Here is a 20246-nt window from a genome sequence, read left to right as displayed (position 1 = left end):
TCCCTCCGAAGCTCTGGGCAAGGAGAAGAGATTCCCCAAACTCAACATATTTCCAGCTCCAGAGAGCCTCAAGCACTATTGAATGCCCACTTTAAACTCCACCAGCAGCCAACACACAGCCAGTCACTGCCTAATGGCAGCCCAACCAAGCCACCCGTCAGCATGTGCACATGGAACGTGAAGACGCTCGGAAAGACCAAGATTCTAATTAAAGGTGTGTTAATGTGAAGAAAACAAAGAGAAATGGAGCAGATGCTGCACATTCCTCGTGGGTACTTATGTTTCTGTGTGATGGTGGTGGAGCTGAGTATCTGTGAGCAGAATCAGTGCGTAATTTGCACTAGTGGCGTCCCACAGGGCTCGGTGCTGGGGCCAGTCCTCTTTAATATCTTCATCGATGATCTGGACGAGGGCATCGAGTGCACCCTCGATGACACCAAGTTAGGTGCGTGTGTCGATCTGCTTGAGGGTAGGAAAGCTCTGCAGGAGGATCTGGATAGGCTGCACCGATGGGCTGAGGTCAACTGCATGAAGTTCAACAAGGCCAAGTGCCGGGTCCTGCACCTGGGGCGCAATAACCCCAAGCAGAGCTACAGGCTGGGAGAGGAATGGTTGGAGAGCTGCCAGGCAGAGAAGGACCTGGGAGTGATGGTGGATAGTCGGCTGAATATGAGCCAGCAGTGTGCTCAGGTGGCCAAGAAGGCCAACAGCATCCTGGCTTGTATCAGAAACAGTGTGACCAGCAGGGCTAGGGAGGTGATCGTCCCCCTGTACTCAGCTCTGGTGAGGCCGCACCTCGAGAACTGTGTTCAGTTTTGGGCCCCTCGCTACAAGAAGGACATCGAGGTGCTTGAGCGAGTCCAGAGAAGGGCGAGGAAGCTGGTGAGGGGCCTGGAGAACAAGGCCTACGAGGAGCGGCTGAGGGAGCTGGGCTTGTTCAGCCTGGAGAAGAGGAGGCTCAGGGGTGACCTTATCGCTCTTTATAGGTACCTCAAGGGAGGCTGTAGCGAGGTGGGGGTTGGCCTGTTCTCCCACGTGCCTGGTGACAGGACGAGGGGGAATGGGCTTAAGTTGAGCCAGGGGAGTTTTAGGTTAGATGTTAGGAAGAACTTCTTTACTGAAAGGGTTGTGAGGCACTGGAACAGGCTGCCCAGGGAAGTGGTGGAGTCACCATCCCTGAAGTCTTCAAAAGATGTTTAGATGTAGAGCTTAGGGATATGGTTTAGTGGGGACTGTTAGCGTTAGGTCAGAGGTTGGACTCGATGATCTTGAGGTCTCTTCCAACCTAGAAATTCTGTGATTCTGTGATTTAGGTTGGAAAGGATTTTGGAATTCCCCAAATGGTGGCTTTTTCACGCATTTTCGCGTGAAATATGCATTTGGCATGGTACATGCTCATGGAGCGATTTGGAAAGAACGTGGATTGCTGACCGCTCAGGGAAAACAGATAAAACATGCTGAAGAATTTTTAAAATCGTTACAGGCAGTAAAACAACCAGAAAAGGTAGCTATCATGCATTGTTGGGGACACCAAAATTGCCGATTTTGAAATTGGAAATGGATTGGCAGATCAGGAGGCTAAGCGGGCAGCTGAAATAACTGAGGTGAAGGCATTGTCTTTGATACCAGATGGTAAAATCCAAGCTATATACATGAACCAAAAGCCAAATTATACCAAAGAAGACGTAAAATTAATTGAAGATTTGAAAGGTAAAATGAAACCAGATGGATGGGTATATGTAAAAGATAACCACGTAATAATACCCTCTAATTTGACATGGCCCAGAGTTCTTACAGAACACAATAAAACACACTGGGGAGCTGACACATTGCATAAGAGCCTGAGTCAGACCTTAGTGGGACGAAATTTATATACAACGATAAAACAAGTAACTCAGCAATGTAGCATTTGTTTACACAATAACCCCAATACCAAGAAGAGAATAAAATTTGGAATAATCGGTAAAGGAAATTATCCGGGGCAACAGCGGCAAATTGATTTTTCAGAACCCCCTAGAAAAGGGGGGTATCGTTATTTACTGGTTCTGACTGACACGTTTTCAGGAAGGCCCGAAGCCTTTCCCTGTCGAACAAAGAAAGCAAGAGAAGTGGTTGAAGTCTTGGTAAATGAAATAATACCACGCTTTGTGTTGCAGGAAGCACGGCCGAAAGCACGACAGACACCAGTAGAGTCAGATCATGCTCCATTTTATTGCCCGAATAGCCTAACTTTTATAGTGAACTTAAGAGGGGCGGACAGTGTTTCACACAAGATTATTGGTCAAAAGCACTCAGACAAACAACTACAAGAAAACAACCCCACCTGCAAGAAAACAACCCCCTTGTGATTAGCAGTCACGTTGACCTTGTCCTTGAAGCCCCATGCTGGTAACAATATTTTTCTAAATTCCTCACTTGGGCGATGTGGGAACACTGTCATGGGAACTTCTCAGTTGCCCTGGTAGCTTGGTTTGCTCAGCTGCAGCAAGCCATGGGATTTTTGCCGTTTCAAAAAATCCTTCAACAGCTTTGGGATTCCAGTAGCAATGTCTTCTGATAGAGGTTCACATTTTTGTGCACAAGTGGTACAACAGATAAGTAAGATTCTAAAGGTAGATTGGCAACTACATACTGTACTGGCTCTGGCTGGAATGGTAACTTTCCCTGCAGCAGCCCATACAGTGCTGTACTCTGCACTTGTACTTGGAACAGCAGTGTTATCACACCAGTGTTTTGTCTCCTGCTGAGCAGTGCTGGCACAGCATCGGGCCTCTCTCTAACCCTCCTAGGGGGTGGGCAAAAAGGGAGAGGAGAAACATCACCAGGGCAGCTGACCTAAACCAATCAAAGGGATATTCCATACCAGGTGATGTCACACTCAGCAAGAAAAGGTGGAAACAGGCAGCAGAGCGGAGGGGTGGGCGCTCCTTGTGAAAACGTTGGTCCTCCTCCCGAACACCGGCTACGTGCGTTGAGGCCCTGCTTCAAGGACGCGCTCAAGCATCGCTCATTTGTGGGAAGTAGAGGTAAGTTCTGTCCTCTGCACTTCCACATAGCCTTCATTTGTTTTATTTGTTTGTTTTCCTTCCTTTATTTTTATTTCCCCTTTCCCCCTCCCTGTTCCCTTTCCCTTTACTTAAATTGTTTAGTTCATAATAATCTTTATTTAATTATTATAATTATTTCCCTTTAATTAAAGCGTCCTTATCTCAACCCGCGAGTCGTTCTTTGCTTTATTTCTCCCCCTCCTCATCTAAAGAGGGGGAGTGAGAGAGCGGTTGTGGGGTTTAGCTGCCCAGCACGGTAAAACCACAACACATACTCCCTATAGACCACAGACAAGTGGACAGGTAGAAAAAACGAACCATTTAGTTAAACAACAAGTAGCTAAAATTGGACAAGAAGCTAATTTGACATGGCCTCAATCCCATGGACCGCAGCCGTAACAACAGAGGAGAAGAGCATTAATGGAAAGTTAGCACTTATGGTCATCTGGTGAACAAATGGTAACCATTTCTATACACCATCAGAATGGCGAAAATTAGGGGAAGAGTGGACACACCAAAGAAAACCACGGGGGCCGAAATTAAAATAGGGTGCCGAATGATTAATGGAACGACCCTCGAGAAAGTAACGGGGATTTTAGTCTGGTAAATTTTACCTATGATCCCATTGTTAACATGGCTACTGCCTTCGTGCTTACTATACGTAATGCCACAGTTTATGTTATCCCCCCGATCATTGATTAAACCGTGAGAAGACAGTGCTCTGTCCTTCGGAGCACAGAACATGGGCACGGATGGAGAATGGGAAACGGCAGCCTGGAAATCTAGAGTCATGTGTTAGCCGGGAACAACAAGGAGTTATTGGTGAAAGCAATACAATTGATGCTCAGGAGGTATGCCTTGACACGGAGCAAGGTGTTTGCCACTTTGAAATTCATCCAAATCCTAGTCAAAAGACTGTGCTTGTGTATATTGGTCAAGGCTGTGCGTGTTTAAGAACTGCTTGTGATTTTGTAGAAGTAGATAAGGAGAACAGAACTCTCCGTAGCAAATCTCACGCTAACTTTTCTCTTTGTAACTGTCAGAACCGTTGGCTGTGACTTTCTCTATTTGGCACCAGGGGTATCCCACCAGCTGATCAAATCTGACAACACAATGGATCGTAAGTTACTACAATTTTAAAAGGCATTCAGGAAAATGGAGAGAAGACTCTAATCACCGGCCATCATGAGACAAAGGAAGTAAGCAGAGTTTTGCAGAGAGTAAAACAAGACCCAAATCACAACTGATGGGATACACTCTGGATGGTCGCCAAAAATAGACGACATCTTGTGATCTGTCGACCTTCTGTTCTGTTGAAGCATCTTGTTAATTAAAACATCGCGCTGTCTGTCACCCTTCAGTTCTGCTGAAACTTGAGCTAACTTGAGCCAACTCGGCATTCCTGGAGCTAACTTGAGCCAAGTCGGCATTCTGGCAGCTTGGAAAACAACTGACTCAGCCCCCCCGGCTCCGCCCAAACACCCTCAGGGTCCCCCGCAAAGCCCACCAGCCTCCCCCCCAACACAAACCAGGGCCCCCCCTAAACACCTCAAGACTCATCCGCAACCCCCCCATGAGAAAATCCTCCAGAGCCCCTCTACCACTGCAAGGGCCCCTGACCAACATCCCCCGGCCACCCCGTCCCCCCCAACCCTTCACCAGAGCCTCCCCCCTCCCCAGACACCCATAACACCCCCCAGCACCCCCAAACTCCCTCCAGAAACCTGCCAGGGCCCCCTCAGCTCCCCCCCACAATCCACCAGGAGCCTCCAAACCTCTCAAGCCCCCCCGCAAGCCTCCCCAAACCACCCAAAGACCTCCTGCAGACCTCCCTCCACCAAAACACCCCACGTTCCCCCAGTCCCATATGTCCCAATGTCCCCCCATGTCGCCTCACTCCCATACGTCCCCTCCATGTCCCCCATATCCCCTCGAGCCCCCGCTGTCCCTACCACGTCTAGGCATCCCCAAATCCCATGTCCCACCCCAGCCCCACATCCCTCCCATGTGCCACCCATGTCCCCACGTGTCCCACGTCCCCCCAACCCACATCCCCTCCGTGTCCAAATGTCACCCCAGTCCCATACGTCCCAGTGTCCCCCATGGCTCCACGCATACTTTTTCTCTTGTGTCCCTTTTCCGCTATCCCTTTCTTGTAGGGTTAGGACTACATCATGCTTCCTAAGAGCTGCTTCCCTAGCTTCTCTATCCGCTAGGTTATTATTCCCTCTTATGTGGAAGCCAGTTCCCTTTTGATGTCCTCTGACATGTACCACAGCAATCTCCCTAGGTCCTCTCAACGCCTGCAATATTTGAGTAACTAAAGGTTGGTGAATCAGCCCTTTTCCCTGCGTGCCTATGAGTCCCCTTTCTTCCCAAATTTTCCCAAATGGGTGGACTATTCCATAAGCATATTTAGAGTCTGTATAAATAGTGCCACTTTTTCCTTTCAATACTTCTAGGGCTCGTAATAATGCATAAAGTTCACGTGCTTGAGCGGACCAGGCAGCGCTGAGTGGTCCCGATTCTATTAGGACCATATCTCCATTTATGATGGCATACCCTGATCTTCTTTTTCCATCTACTACTTTGGATGATCCATCAATAAATAATTTTCCCCCTGTTTCTAATTCTGCCTCCTCGAGATCGGGTCGGATTTGGGTTGGCAATTCAATCGCTTCCATGCAGTTATGTTGTAGTTCTGTTAGGGGTTCCCCATATAGAAATTGGGCAGGACTCTGTGCAGCAGTTACTTTTAGTTCTAAATCAGGGGAGTGGATCAGGATGGCCTCATACTTCAGCATCCTACTATCAGTTAACCATTTCTCAGCCTTTTGCTGGAGTACTCCCCTAACATTATGTGGAGTCTATATCTTCAGAGGTGCCCGAAAAGTGCCTTTTCTAGCTTCCTCAGTCAGTAAGGCAGTAGCCACAATTGCCTGGAAGCACACTGGCCACCCCCTCCTCACAGGGTCTCATAGTTTGGAACAATATCCCACACGTTTCTTGATTCCTGCCCATTCTTGAGGTAGTACTCCATATGCAGTTTGGTTAGAAACATTTACAAATAAATAAAAGGGTCTTTCTAAATCTGGGAGGCTCAGCACTGGAGTTTCTATTAACGTTTTCTTGATCAACCTCAACTTTTCCTCATCTGCCTCATTCCACTTCATTTTTTTCTCCAGTCAATTTTTCATATAAAAACTTTGCCTTTTCACTAAACCCTTCAATCCAGGGCCTACAATATCCCAAGAGGCCCAGCAGTTGCCTCACTTCCTTCTTTGTTTTGGGTGATGACAGGGCTAAAATCCCAGATGCCCTGTCAGGATCCAATTTTTTCTTTCCTTGGCTAAGCCAATGTCCTAAGTACCCTATTTCCTTTTAGTGGTCCTCCGTGTCTCTTTTTCAGTCTCCCCAGCTATTAATAGGTCATCCACATATTGCAACAATTTCACTTCCCCCTTTACCTCAAAAAGCTGAAACAATTTTTCTAAGGTTTGGCCAAATAAATTTGGCGATTCAGTAAATCCCTGAGGAAGTACAGTCCATCTAAGCTGTTGTCGCCTTCCTGTTTCGGGGTCTTCCCATTCAAAGGCAAAGTAATTCCGCGACCCTTCACTTAATGGGAAGGCCCAGAAAGCATCCTTCAAATCTATTACACTATACCATTTATGCTGAGGTGTTAGGTGGTTTACTAAAGTGTATGGGTTAGCCACCACTGGAAATTTGGTTATGCTTCGCTGATTCACAGCCCTAAGATCCTGAACCAACCTATATGATCCATCAGCCTTTTTTACTGGCAAAATGGGGGTATTCTGTGGGGACATACACGGTTCCAGCATCCCCTTTTGGAGCAACCTGTCTATAACTGCTTTGAGTCTTTTCCCCTCCAATGGGATAGGATATTGCCTAATCCTTATTGGCTGTTGTGGATCCACTACTTCTACTACCAAGGGTTCCATATCTAATTTTCCTGAATCTCCCTCTTGATACCATACTTGTGGGTCTATTTCTCCCTCATCTTCTTGGGTTAGGGTATATAGCTGAATTTTTAGTTCTCCCCCCGGCTCTTGATTTCCAACCCTAATCTTAATAGTAAGTCCCTTCCTAATAGATTGTGCTCAGCCTCAGGCATCAGCAATAGGTCACTGAGACATAGAATCAGAGAAGAAACTATTTCTATATTTTCCAATAGAGGAACCTTGAAGGGCTCACCTTTTGCTCCTACTACCATGGTATTCCTCTTTCCTTCCTTAACCCCTTTTGGTAATTTTCTAATTGTTGATTTCTCTGCTCCAGCATCTACCAAAAAATACACCTCTTCCCTCTGGGGACCTATTAATAATTTTATCAAGGGCTCATTCGATGTTCGGGTCCCAAAAGATACAGCCCCTGACACCCCTAGTCTTCCTTAAACATTTCTTCATCCTGTTTCTTTTTTTTTCCCCCTACTGTTCCTCTGAAGGTGCCCCTTTTTGCCACAATAGTAACAGATCGGGATTCTATCTTGCTGTCCTTTCCATTTAGCCATGGGTTCTCTTTCACCCTGGTTTTTTCCTGATCCTTTCCTGCTTTCCTGTCCACTTGGTTTTTGACATTCCCTTATTGCTGCCGTAAAAACATTTGCTTTTCCCTTCTGTTTTTCCCCATCTCTCCTCACATAGACCTTTTGTGCTTCCCTCAAGAATTCTTCTAATCCTTTTTCATGCCAATCATCAAGTTTCTCCAATTTCTTTCGGATGTCTTCCCAGGATTTTGCTACAAACTGGGTTCTCAACAGTGCCCCTCCTGCAGGGGAATCAGGATCTATCCCCGAGTACATCTGAAGGCTTTTTCTCAGCCTGTCTAACCCTTCAGTTGGAGATTCGTCTCTGCACCGACACTCATTAAAAGCTTTATTTATATTTTGTCCCCTTGGAACCGATTCCTTTATCCCTTGTAGCATTATGGTCCTAAGCTCCCTCATATTTTGCCTCCCCTGAGCAGCCTGATGATCCCACTTAGGGTTGGTATTTGGCCATTTCACATCCCCTGGAGGACCTCCCTGGTTTTGTCTTTCCCACAGTCTCATTCCTGCTTGCCTGATCATTCCTCTTTCTTCTCTAGTGAAGAGGATTCCTAATATGGACTGCATTTCTTCCCAGGTCTACGTGTTTGGACCTAGGAACTGGTCCAATCTTTCGGCAACTCCTAAAGGCTCATCTGAAAGGTTTCCCATTTCCTTCTTAAAATTTCTTACATCCGACGTCTTCAAAGGAACCACTACAAACCCTATTCCCCCCTGGTTCCCCCCAAGGGCTACCTCCCTCAAAGGGCAAAGGCCTCCTACATCATCAGTCCAGCCTCCCGTTTCACTTTCCTCCCTTTCTGTGGCCCGTATCTTACTTCTAGTCCTTTGTGCAGGAGGAGAGGGATAGAGAACAGGGGCCACGGGCAATCGACTTTCAAAACGTGGCAGTTCTGGTTGCCATGAACAGGGAGGGGGTATATTATCCAGAGGTTCCCATTCTTCCTTTCCCCTGTCGGTTCTTGTATTTAAAGCGAATATTTGTTTTGGGGGAAATGCGTTTGAGGCTCCTACCCATAGAGCCGCATCATCGCTTTCTTCTTGGTTAAAAGGCTCCTTGGAGTTAACATAGCCGTTTAATGCCTGACATACCCAATCCTCAAAGGATCCAAAAACTGGCCAAAAAACATGCGGCCTTAAAGGTTCCTTTGGCCATTTTATCACACAAAATTGAGCCATTTTCTCTTTATTTTTTCCTTTCCTCCATTCCCAAACATCCCAATATATTAACATTGTCCCTAATGGGCTCTCTGAGTCTCCCAGGTCAGAGAATCTACTTTCCCCCAGACCCATCCTGGAACCTTCACGTAAGTTCTGAATCCCTGGAACCCTCTCAGAGGTTCCAAATCCCTGGAATCCTCTAAGAGGTTCCGAATCCCTGGAAGCTTCAAATAAGTTCCAAATCCCTGGAAACCTTAAAGAGGTTCTGAATCCCTAGCTGTGTTTGCGTAGAGGTGTCTTGCAAGCGGTTAACCCACCCACGAATTCCTGGACCGATCGCTTCGGTCCTTCACCGGCCGAGTCCCTCGCGGGAGATCAGAACCGTGCTTAGAAGACCTCCGCACTCACTTCAGAACTACGTTCCATCTCAGTCACACCCTTACACAGTCACACAGCCGAATCCCACCCAACCGAACGGTATACTCACAAATCCTCTTTGTTCGGGTCTTCGCGCGCAAGATTACGGGTCACTGATGGAGAGCTCTTTTTTTATTATTATTATTTTTTTACTTGCCTCTTATGTTCAAAATCTTGTTGAACTCTAGCGCCGCTATCGGCAAGGGCCACTAGATGGGGCACCTCCCTTTACCGGTCGCAGATCCAAAGTCCAAGATCACATCGGGGTCACCAATTTGTTATAAATGAAGTCTCAACTCTGAATTTAGTAGCATAAAAGAATATTTATAAAAGGCAAGTAAACAGCGCTGGGTGCACGGGGAGTCTATGCTCTACCAACACGCACACGCACCCATCCAACTTCCCAAATCTATAGAGGACATTGCTGTTACATCTTTACAAGAAACCCCAGTATGCCTATACATACGGATATCCTATCCCCGCTTCATGTTAGAATTCTCTTTGTGGTGGTCCTTGTGGGTGAAAGGCTCACGGTTTCCCCATCACCATTAGCAACCTTTTGTTCCAGACTGCAGGAGCGGCTTCGACTGTCTCCTCTTCTTCTGCACATGCTCTGCCCACCACAAGGTTCCCGAAAGCAACAAAACGGGATTGCTTTTCCCACGTTCCGTTAACCCTTGAAATCACACTAATAATATTAGTATCATGTAACATTCAACAATAAATGTTAACAGTTCTAACCAGCAACCCCCCCAGCAACTTCCATGCCTTAACAGTGGAGAAAACAAGCAACCCCAAACGGCAGGGCGTCGCCTCAATCACCCTTGTTTCCTCTAAACATTCCCAAAACTCCCCCTTCTTTATTAACATCAACCATTTTTCTGACACGAATTACCACTCCATATATAACAAGAACAAGGGTGGAAATCAGGTCTGACAGGGCGAGGGCATGCTGCAGTCAGAAAAGATGGCAGAATCAAATGGCGTCCGCTTAAGCCCATCAAACCACACCTTCAGAATAAAACTAAGGAAAACTGGGAGTTTCTGTTCACAGGACAGGATCATCGGACGACCCCGTAATCCGTATACCCCAGTGACAAGACAAGCCCAACAAGGATGGTTTGAATCATGGTTTAACCATTCACCGTGGTTAACCCCCCTGATATCTGCCTTAGTAGGGCCGATCGCAATGATCCTAACACTGATCTTTGGACCTTGTATACTAAACACGCTTGTGTCCTCTGTTAAAAGCCAGCTAGAGAAAGTTAACATCATGTTGGCAGAACACCAGCAACTGCTCAGAGTGTATTTACTCAGTGTTATCCCCAGTTATCCCAAGTTACACCCCATTATGACCAGTTACCCCCTAGTTTTCTCCTGTTTATTGTGCCTTATGCTTTTTATTCAAGCTACGATATCTACGTCCTAAGATTGTTGTAAAGCATAGAACTAAGACAGGAGCAGAGTTTTTTTGATTGTTATATTTAAGCTAATTTAGTTACACATAGGGAGGGGGGAAATGTAGGTAGTTAGGGTCTGGCAGCCCAAAGATATCGCGCTGTACGGAAAGCTAGAGCCCCTCCCTTCATAGGCAATAGCGTGTAGTTTATGATGGAAGCAGACGCAAGTGTCGTTGTGAACCCAAGCTATATAACACTGTGCAACTCAGCAATAAACGCCATTTGCCATCGACCACATTGGCGTCCGTGAGCTGATGGCCCGAGCGGCCTGCGGTTGGTCGCCGTGCCGTTCCTGAACCAGGTCGCCACTGCCAATGAAGGCAACAAAGGAGCCCAGCGACGCCTCTGCTACTGGGACCCTGACAGACCAGGGGGCCAGCTCTTGCAAACGCGAAATGCCAAAGCTCAAACCCAGGCTACCGACGCCATCACCCCATCCACGGTGACCCGAGCTTTGATTGCCCGGAGCTGCAAGAACATCGTCAGAGGGTTCAGATTCCAACCTCTTGGGTTGGAGCTCCTGGCCAGCCTCTTGGGGTGGCCAAGAGCTGCGGTCCTGCCGGCTCCCGCTGCCCTGGGCTCCTCCAGGACCTAGTGGAGGCCAGGCAGAGGACATTTGCCATCTTCATGCTCATCCCCTGCAGGTCCCCCAGCTGATGGACATGGTGGTGTCCCCGGTGTCAGCCGTGGCCTCCCTGACCTTCTCTGACTGTGTCACCATCTTCCCCGAGTGAGCATCTTTGCGGCTGTGGCCGCTGCTCGGGCTCGGTAGCATTTGCCCTTGCACCCATGAGTGCCCAGCCAGGGAGGTGGATGGGAAGCAACGCCTGCTTCCCATCGAGGCCTGGGCTTCTTTGTCGCCCACTTCCCAGGACGGTCCTTAAGGACAGTGACTCTATGGCAACGTCAAAGTGTCTCCGTGAGATCGGGGGCAGTGGTGGTGCCCTGGCTCACGCCGATCTCTTCTGGAGGAAGCATCCAATTCCAAGGACCCCTCTGCTTCTGGGACAGTGACACACCAGGGGGCCAGCTCTTCCAATGGCGAAATGCCAAAGCTCAAACCCAGGCTCCCAGTGCCGTGCCCTGTAGGTATTAGAGCCAGCCTGCCCAAGGCACCCAGCGACCCCTTGACTTCTGCGACACAAAGGGGCCACGTCTGCTCATCTTCAACCACCAAAGCTCGTACACAGGCTCTTCACACCGTTGCCTATAGGTATGAGCGCCAGCCTGCCAAAGGAGCCCAGCGACCCCTCTACTTCTGGGACACAGACCGCCCAAGGGGCCAGCTGTGTACATCTTCAACCACAAAAGCTCCTACCCAGGCCCTATACACGCTGTTGCCTATAGGTATTAGAGCCAAACCACCCAAGGAGCCAGGCGATGCCTCTACTACTGGGACACCGACACACCAGGGGGCCAGCTCTGTGCATCAGCTGCCAAAGCTCAAACCCAGGGAGGGAAACGGCGGGACCTGAAGCCATCCACGGGGTCCGCGTGTGGGCAAAGAGCCCCAAAAACCCGTAGCAGTTTTTGCTCAGAGTCTCACTCCCTTCACAGAAATCCATCTGACAGAGGACGGCGAGACAGTGGAGGAAAACACAACGATGTTTCCAGCTGAGGGACCTTCTCCACGGCCTCCATGGCCAGGAACCTCCCCTTGCTGGGACAAGAGCTGGGAAGCTGCCCCCAGAGCAACGTGGAGAAAACCTGCACATCCCTGGAGGGGAAAGGAGAGGATGCGACGGCAGCTGGGGAGAAAAAGACAGCACCATTTCCATCCTGCTGGACGCTTTCACAACGGAACCTGCAAGTTAAAATGATTTTTCCAAGTGCTTCTGCTTGTCAAGTAAAATTCTGTACAGCAATTGCGGCACTTCAGACTCACTTGGGTTTGAGGGGGATTCTATTGCTCAAGAATTTCAACTTTTGATGGGAGAGCAGAGTGGGAGCAATTCGCTCAGACACCAAGTGACGGGAGAGAAGAAAGGACGAAATAGGCTCTTTCCTCCAGGAAATAGGAAAGGGGCGTTTAGAGCTGGCTTACCTGAACCATGGCTGAAGGACCGGAGCCCAGTCTCTTGCTCTCCACGTGCTGCTGCCTCAGCACCACGGAGGAGATGGGCATCTGGTTTTGGGGGGGTGTGCGCGTGTCTACCTTCTGGGGACAACTTCCAGGCTGCAAAACATTTAAAAAGTCAACCTAAGATTTCCCCTGGGGGGCAGAGGGCGCAAGATGGCTCCGTATCAAGTTCGCCAGCGCTGGGGCTGTGGCTCCAGTGCCAGAATGTGCTCGTGTATATTGGTCAAGGCTGTGCGTGTTTAAGAACTGCTTGTGATTTTGTAGAAGTAGATAAGGAGAACAGAACTCTCCGTAGCAAACCTCACGCTAACTTTTCTCTTTGTAACTGTCAGAACCGTTGGCTGTGACTTTCTCTATTTGGCACCAGGGGTATCCCACCAGCTGATCAAGTCTAACACCACAATGGATCGTAAGTTACTACAATTTTAAAAGGCATTCAGGAAAATGGAGAGAAGACTCTAATCACCGGCCATCATGAGACAAAGGAAGTAAGCAGAGTTTTGCAGAGAGTAAAACAAGACCCAAATCACAACTGATGGGATACACTCTGGATGGTCGCCAACTGCAACTGGGATTTTGAACACCTCGAGACACCCAAGTATTGTTTTATTCCTATTAGTTGGTATAAGTTTAATACTGTCTTTTGCATTGCTTGTTCGGAATTGGAAGTTGTTACAACGCATGTCCATGTTAGCTTCCTCCACAAACGTGCATGGCAAGCTATGGGGAACATATCATAAAGAGCGGGAAGACAAATTTTCGTATTAAGTAAAAGAATTTACTAGATTGTCCAGAAAAGGGGGGAATGCCATTGTATAAACTCACTTTAGGATAGAGTAAATCTTGTGGTTATAATAATGAGGACAAAATAGACGACATCTTGTGATCTGTCGACCCTCTCTTCTGTTGAAGCATCTCGTTATTAGAAACATCGCGCTGTCTGTCGCCCTTCAGTTCTGCTGGAACTTGAGCTAACTTGAGCCAAGTCGGCATTCCTGTGGCTTGGAAAACAACTGACTCAGCCCCCCCGGCTCCGCCCAAACACCCTCAGGGTTCCCCCCAACACCTCAAGTCCCCATCCACAACACCCCCACAAGAAAATCCTCCAGAGCCCCGCCAAACACCCCCCGGCCACCCCATCCCCCCCAACCCTTCACCAGAGTCTCCACCCCCCCAGACACCCATAACACCCCCCTGCACCCCCAAACTCCCTCCAGAAACCTGCCAGGGCCCCCTCAGCTCCCCCCCACAATCCACCAGGAGTCCCCAATCCTCTCAAGCCCCCCCGCAAGCCTCCCCAAACCACCCAAAGACCTCCTGCAGACCTCCCTCCACCAAAACACCCCACGTTCCCCCAGTCCCGTATGTCCCAATGTCCCCCCATGTCGCCCCACTCCCATACGTCCCCTCCATATCCCCTCGAGCCCCCACTGTCCCTACCATGTCTAGGCATCCCCAAATCCCATGTCCCACCCCAGCCCCAAGTCCCCCCCATGTCCCCACGTGTCCCACGTCCCCTCCGTGTCCAAATGTCCCCCCAGTCCCATATGTCCCAGTGTCCCCCATGGCTCCACGCCCTCCCCCCCTCAGGTCCCACCAATCTCCCTCCACCTACGATTCCACTTCTGAGGCTGCTCTGATGTCTCTAATTCTAGGATTCTGCGATTTCTCCTATTCTGCCATTTCTGCCATTCCGCGATTCTGTTCCTATGATTCCAATTTCTCCAATTTTAGGACTCGATTGCGCGACTCCTCCGATTCCTCCGACTCTTTGATGTCCTCCCCCCAGCACAGAGGTGCCTGGGCAGGCAGCAGCCTGTTGGTGCCGCCGTCACTGCGGGCAGCAGCCAGCACTGCCCGTGTCACCACGATGTCACCGCGACACGGCCATCGACAAGAGGCTGCGCGATGGGTCCTGCGCCAGCGGTACCGAGACGTTCGGGCAGGAGGAGCTCCCAGGTGGCTGATGCCAGCAAGGAGCAAGCTGCTCGCACCAGGTGGACCACATTAGACTGCTGGGAGAACAGTGCTATGGAGCACGTCTCTGCGATATGAGGCGTCACTGACCAAGGTGCGAGCACCCCCAGCACTACAGGAGCGCAGCTGAGCCCCGTCTGGGGCTTTCTGTGGGGAGGACCTGGCTCTGTGGTCAACTCGGGGGGGTCTCCGTTTGGGGACGGAGATGTGACAGCTCTTTTCCTCTGCCACCAAAACACGGGGGTGGGGGTGCTGGAAGGCTGGCAGCCACCAGAAGCAGCATGTGACCTGATTTTCCTTGCCTTCCAGAGCGATCTTCTATCTGGGATGCTGTGTCAGCCTACATCCGGGAGCACCTCCAGCTGCGCCAGGTGGGTTGGCACCTACGTCGCCCTTGTTCCCCACCCCAAAAGCAGGAAACTCACCCCAAAAGGCCCCACCAAGAGACCAATAGGTATCGCACAAGTGCGGTGTTGCTTCTGGTAGGTTGGTGTGGTATCTCAGGGCTGACCCCAGTTGCTGGAAGCCCCTGGGTCCCCTCAGCCTGGCTCCCAACAGCGGGAAGTGCACAGCAGGGCCCGAAGCACCGTTCCCGGATGGGACCACCTCCGGCTGATCCTTAACCTTCGGCCCTTCCGTTCTCTGCCACTTGCAGGGCGTCCGAATTCCCACTCTTGTCTGCTTTGCCGTTGTTTCTAAACGGGTCGAGGTTGGGAACAAGTCCCTGACGGTGCAGTGGCCCACGTTCCGCCTGGCCAGGAACCTCATCGTTGCCCACAGCCTCACAGCTGACAAGGAGTACCTGCCAGGTAAGAGGGTGCAGGAATCCCTTGCTGCATGGATCTCAGGTGCTTCTCAGAAGCAAAGCACTGCCTGCACGGAGCAGGTCCCAAACTGAAGCCTTTCTGGGTGACGACTGCCATGAGCAGCACTGGGGAACACGCGGGGAAGGGCCGCTGGTGACCGACTCCATCCCTCTCGTGTCGTTTTCCAGGCCATAAGGAGCTGGAGCCCCTCCATCTCCCTGAGGTGGCTGCAGCTGCCTCCGTGTCCTGGAAGAAGGTGGAGAGCTGCATCCAAGGCACCACGTCCCTCATCTCTCGCAGCCTGGGGAATGGGGAGAACATCGCTCTCGTGCTGAAGGACATTGGGGTGCTCCTCATCGAAGGCACGAGGGTGGAAATCAAGTTCTATTACGACTTCTTGGAGAGCCTGTCAGAACAGGGGAGCCTTCAGAAGGCTCTTTGCAAGGTGAGGGTTTTGTTTTCCCCACAGCCTGGGCAGCCTCACACAGGGGCAGCAGCAATGCTTGCCCTTGGCCCAGCAAGACCTCTTGGCTTGGAGCTCTTGGCCAGCCTCTTGGGGTGGCCAAGAGCTGCGGTCCTGCCGGCTCCCGCTGCCCTGGGCTCCTCCAGGACCGAGCGGAGGCCAGGCAGAGGACATTTGCCATCTCCTTGCTCCTCCCCTGCAGGTTCCCCAGCTGATGGACATGGTGGTGTCCCGGGTGTCAGCTGTGGCCTCCCTGACCTTCTCTGGCCGCGTCATCATCTTCCCCGAGTGAGTATGTTTGTGGCTGTGGCCGCTGCTCGGGCTCGGTAGCGTTTGCTCCTTGCCAAATGTGTCCGTGAGCGGGTGAGCGTGGGGAGTGGTGGTGCCCTGGGTCACGCCGATCTCTTCTTTTGCCAGCTATATAATGGACAAAGCGCCCCAGCTATCACCCGGGGAGCGTCTCAAGGCCCGCAGGGATGACAGGCAGGAGAAGGAACGGGCTGTGTTGTCTTCCAGCCAAGGTGAGAGATACAAAGCGGCTGCTGGCTCCTCTTGTGCCACAGCTTCATGCCAGCTCAGCACAGCCTCTTGTCTCCGGGCCTCCAAAATGGAGCCCTGGTATGTGACGTGCCCAAGGTGCCTGTCCCTGGGTGCTGCAGGAGGTCGGGGATCCAAAACACCCCAAATTGGCTGTACCCAGCTCCTCTCTGCCAGAACTTGGCCCCCAAACCACGTCACGGCCTAAGATTGAGCCGGCTGAGGCTGGTGCCAAGGAGGGCCGAGGCCCCTGCAGATGGAGGCTGGGAGGGGAGCACAGCGGCCCCTGGGACAGCGCAGGAGGAGGCCTCAGCACCCGGCGTGTCCCGGGTACAGCAGAGTCATGGAAATGTGCTTCTGACATCTCTCCTTGCCGATTCCAGAGAAACGGCCTGAACTGCCACCCTTCCTGTCGTGCAGGTGGAGGAATTCTTTTGGCTCTGTCCTTTCGGCAGGCTGCCGCTGATGCCCAAGCTGCCTCCTGCCATAAAGGAGCTTTTGCACAACCAGCTGCAGACAGGAACTGCGCCCAAAACAGAGCCCAGGAGGAAATGGAAACAAGAGCCCAAAACAGCAACCGGTGCAAGACCAGGGCCGGGCAAAGGCTGAAAGATGTGGAAAATGTCAGGAGAGCAAGGGCCAAAAAGCAGCAAAAGCCCCTCCTGAAGTCAGGAAGCTAGCCAGCCTGGAAGCCCTGCCAGAGACGGAGCGAGTGAAGCGCCCCGACTCTCAGAAAGCCCCAGGCCCGCTAGAAACACCCATCGTGCCCATGCTGTCCCTGCCGAGCTCGGAGGGCAGCCTGCCTCAGGAGCCCAGCGACGACACCGCTACTACTGGGACACAGACGGACCAGGGGGCCAGCTCTTCAAAACTGCAAATGCCAAAGCTCAAACCCAGGCTCCCGACGCCGTGCGCTGTACATGTGAGTGCCAGCCTGCCCAAAGAGCCCAGCGACCCCTCTGTTTCTGGGACACAGATACACCAGGGGGCCAGCTCTGCGCAACTTCAAGAAGCAAAGCTCCTGCCCAGGCTCTCAACGCCGCTGCCCGTAGGTAAGAGAGCCAGCCTGCCCAAGGAGCCCAGCGATGCCTCTCCCACTGGGACAGAGATGCACCAGGAGGCCAGCTCTGCTCAACATCAACCACCGAAGCTCCTCTTCAGGCCCTGCACGCCATTGCCAAAGGCAAAAAAGAGCCAGTCCGCCCAAGAAGCAGAAAATGCCAAAGTTCAAACCTTTGTCCTTGGAGCTGTGCCCTTATCCTATCAGAGCAGGACCACCCGGATGTAGGCTGACACTGCATCCTCAGCCACCAGAGCTCAAACCCAGGCTCCCGACGCCGACGCCCAATCCACAGTGAGCCGAGCTTTGATTGCTCGGAGCTGCAAGAACGCCGTCAGAGGTGGCAAAAGAGGTGAGTGATCCACATCCCTGTTCCCTTGGGGGCTCAAGCCTCGGAGGCAAGTAGTTCTGGGGACAGCGGGGCCTCTCCAACGAGATCTCAGTTTGGAGCCGGGGGTTGGCTCGATCCAAGCAGAACCTTGGGCTCCTCCATGGCTAGCCTCAAGTCCCTCAAGTTCCCTTCTGTTGCCACGCAGACACAGCAGACACACGTTATTTGGCAGCATTTAGAAGGCCTAACGAAGCAGGAGGCTGCTCTTGGCCCGAGAGGAGAGTGTGTGTTTGCAGCTGGGTGCTGGTTTCCAGGCCGGGTGGGAAGAGAGGGGCTTTGTGGGTGGGCCTGGCAGAGCTGAGCCCTGCTGCTGGCCGGGTCTGGGGATGGGGTGAGCAGAGGGAGGGAAACGGCGGGACCTGAAGCCATCCGCGGGGTCCACGTGTGGGCAAAGAGCCCCAAAAACCTGTAGCAGTTTTTGCTCAGAGTCTCACTCCCTTCACAGAAATCCATCTGACAGCGGACGGCGAGACAGTGGAGGAAAACACAACGATGTTTCCAGCTGAGGGACCTTCTCCACGGCCTCCATGGCCAGGAACCTCCCCTTGCTGGGACAAGAGCTGGGAAGCTGCCCTCAGAGCAACGTGGAGAAAACCTGCACATCCCTGGAGGGGAAAGGAGAGGATGCGACGGCAGCTGGGGAGAAAAAGACAGCACCATTTCCATCCTGCTGGACGCTTTCACAACGGAACCTGCAAGTTAAAATGATTTTTCCAAGTGCTTCTGCTTGTCAAGTAAAATTCTGTACAGCAACTGCGGCACTTCAGACTCACTTGGGTTTGAGGGGGATTCTATTGCTCGAGAATTTCAACTTTTGATGGCTAGCCTTGTTTGGGTAAAGGCTCATCGGTGGCTTTTGATGGCAAATTGCAGGCTTTGGTGGTCAGCTTAGTCCAAGGACTGAATGCTTCTGCCCCTGAGCCCCGCATCTGAAACTCCCAGCAAAGAATCAGCTACCGTTTGCTGCGAACCCTCTAACCTTACTTAGCTTTCCGTCTTCCCTTGACATTTCTCTCTGTATTTTTTCCCCGGACCTGCTCTTATTTCTTTTTGCTCTGTTTCTTGACTGTGTTTTCACAGCCCTCTGCACCCTTTCTGGTGAGTGCTTTTTCCTCATCAGCCCCGAGGGAAGTGGCAGAGTTGAGGGCACAAATCTTTTCCTCGCCTATTTCCAGGCTGCTGCCAGCCCACAGCACTGCTCTGCTCGGGGGTCGCTCACGCCACGCGCGCCAGCGGCTTTCTTAATGCTCCCCCTGAGGCCTCCTGTCTTCATTTTGCCTCGACTCCCCCCAAATCCTCATCCCAGTGGCAGAAGGCTCTCTTAAGCACCTCTTGGGGCAGGGGAGGACGAGGAGCAGCAGGTGGAGGAGCTCTGTTTCTCCCCCCTCAGTTCTCCTGGAAAAGCTCTTCCTCTGTGCTGGCTTCTCCCCTTCTGCCGTGGCAGTGCCCCCTCCTGCCTCGTCCGGGCGCTTCCCTGCTCTGAGAGATGGAGCAAGGATGTTCTCATCTTGACACCCTCTCAGCCTTCCCTCCCTCCTCTTCTCACTGCTGGCCACTTTGGGAGAGCAGAGCGGGAGAAATTTGCTCAGACACCAAGTGACGGGAGAGAAGAAAGGACGAAATAGGCTCTTTCCTCCAGGAAATAGGAAAGGGGCGTTTAGTGCTGGCTTACCTGAACCATGGCTGAAGGACCGGAGCCCAGTCTCTTGCTCTCCACGTGCTGCTGCCTCAGCACCACGGAGGAGATGGGCATCTCGTTTTGGGAGGTGTGCGTGTGTCTACCTTCTGGGGATAACTTCCAGGCTGCAAAACATTTAAGAAGTCAACCTAAGATTTCCCCTGGGGGGCAGAGGGCGCAAAATGGCTCCGTATCAAGTTCGCCAGCGCTGGGGCCGTGGCTCCAGTGCCAGAATGGTTCCTTCTATGAGCTCACCCGTCACGTTTCGTTCTTAACTGTCCCAGTCCCTACTGTCCCTCAACCCTAACTGCTAACCCAAAGGCCAAACTCAAAATAACCCCAAAACCAAAAAACATGCCTAAACCCAAACCATAAACCTTAACCTCCAACAGGAAGCCCTACCCATAATCTCAACCAAAAACCCAATCCTACACCTTCTAACCCCTCCCCTAAGGATACCTGCCATCCCTCAATGCCAAAACAGAACTCAAGCCTTTCACCCTAACACTTAACCCCATGCATAAACCCCAAACTTAACCCGTATTCTTGCACTCCAACTCTAAATCCCGAAGAAATAATCACAAACCATAATCCCCAACCCA

At 51.4% G+C, this 20246-nt stretch overlaps 1 long non-coding RNA gene across 2 annotated transcripts; it reads right to left on the bottom strand.

The window, feature by feature from the left end:
* Window positions 1-10655: 10655 nt before the first annotated feature.
* On the bottom strand, window positions 10656-19730 carry LOC311428715. 2 transcript variants are annotated; one of them, XR_014687832.1, is made up of 4 exons: window positions 19639-19730; window positions 13558-13733; window positions 12697-12828; window positions 10656-12456 (listed from the first exon to the last, which is right to left on the bottom strand). It is a non-coding gene; the product is annotated as an uncharacterized lncRNA (long non-coding RNA). The 2 variants fall into 2 exon arrangements; XR_014687833.1 differs by lacking the exon at window positions 19639-19730 and adding an exon at window positions 14348-14580.
* Window positions 19731-20246: the final 516 nt, after the last annotated feature.

Source organism: Aythya ferina (assembly GCF_964211825.1).
Source record: "Aythya ferina genome assembly, contig: HAP1_SCAFFOLD_121, whole genome shotgun sequence".
NCBI lineage: Eukaryota > Metazoa > Chordata > Aves > Anseriformes > Anatidae > Aythya > Aythya ferina.
The sequence above is the reverse complement of the archived record's forward strand: the minus strand, read 5'-3'. Positions and strand labels throughout refer to the sequence as shown.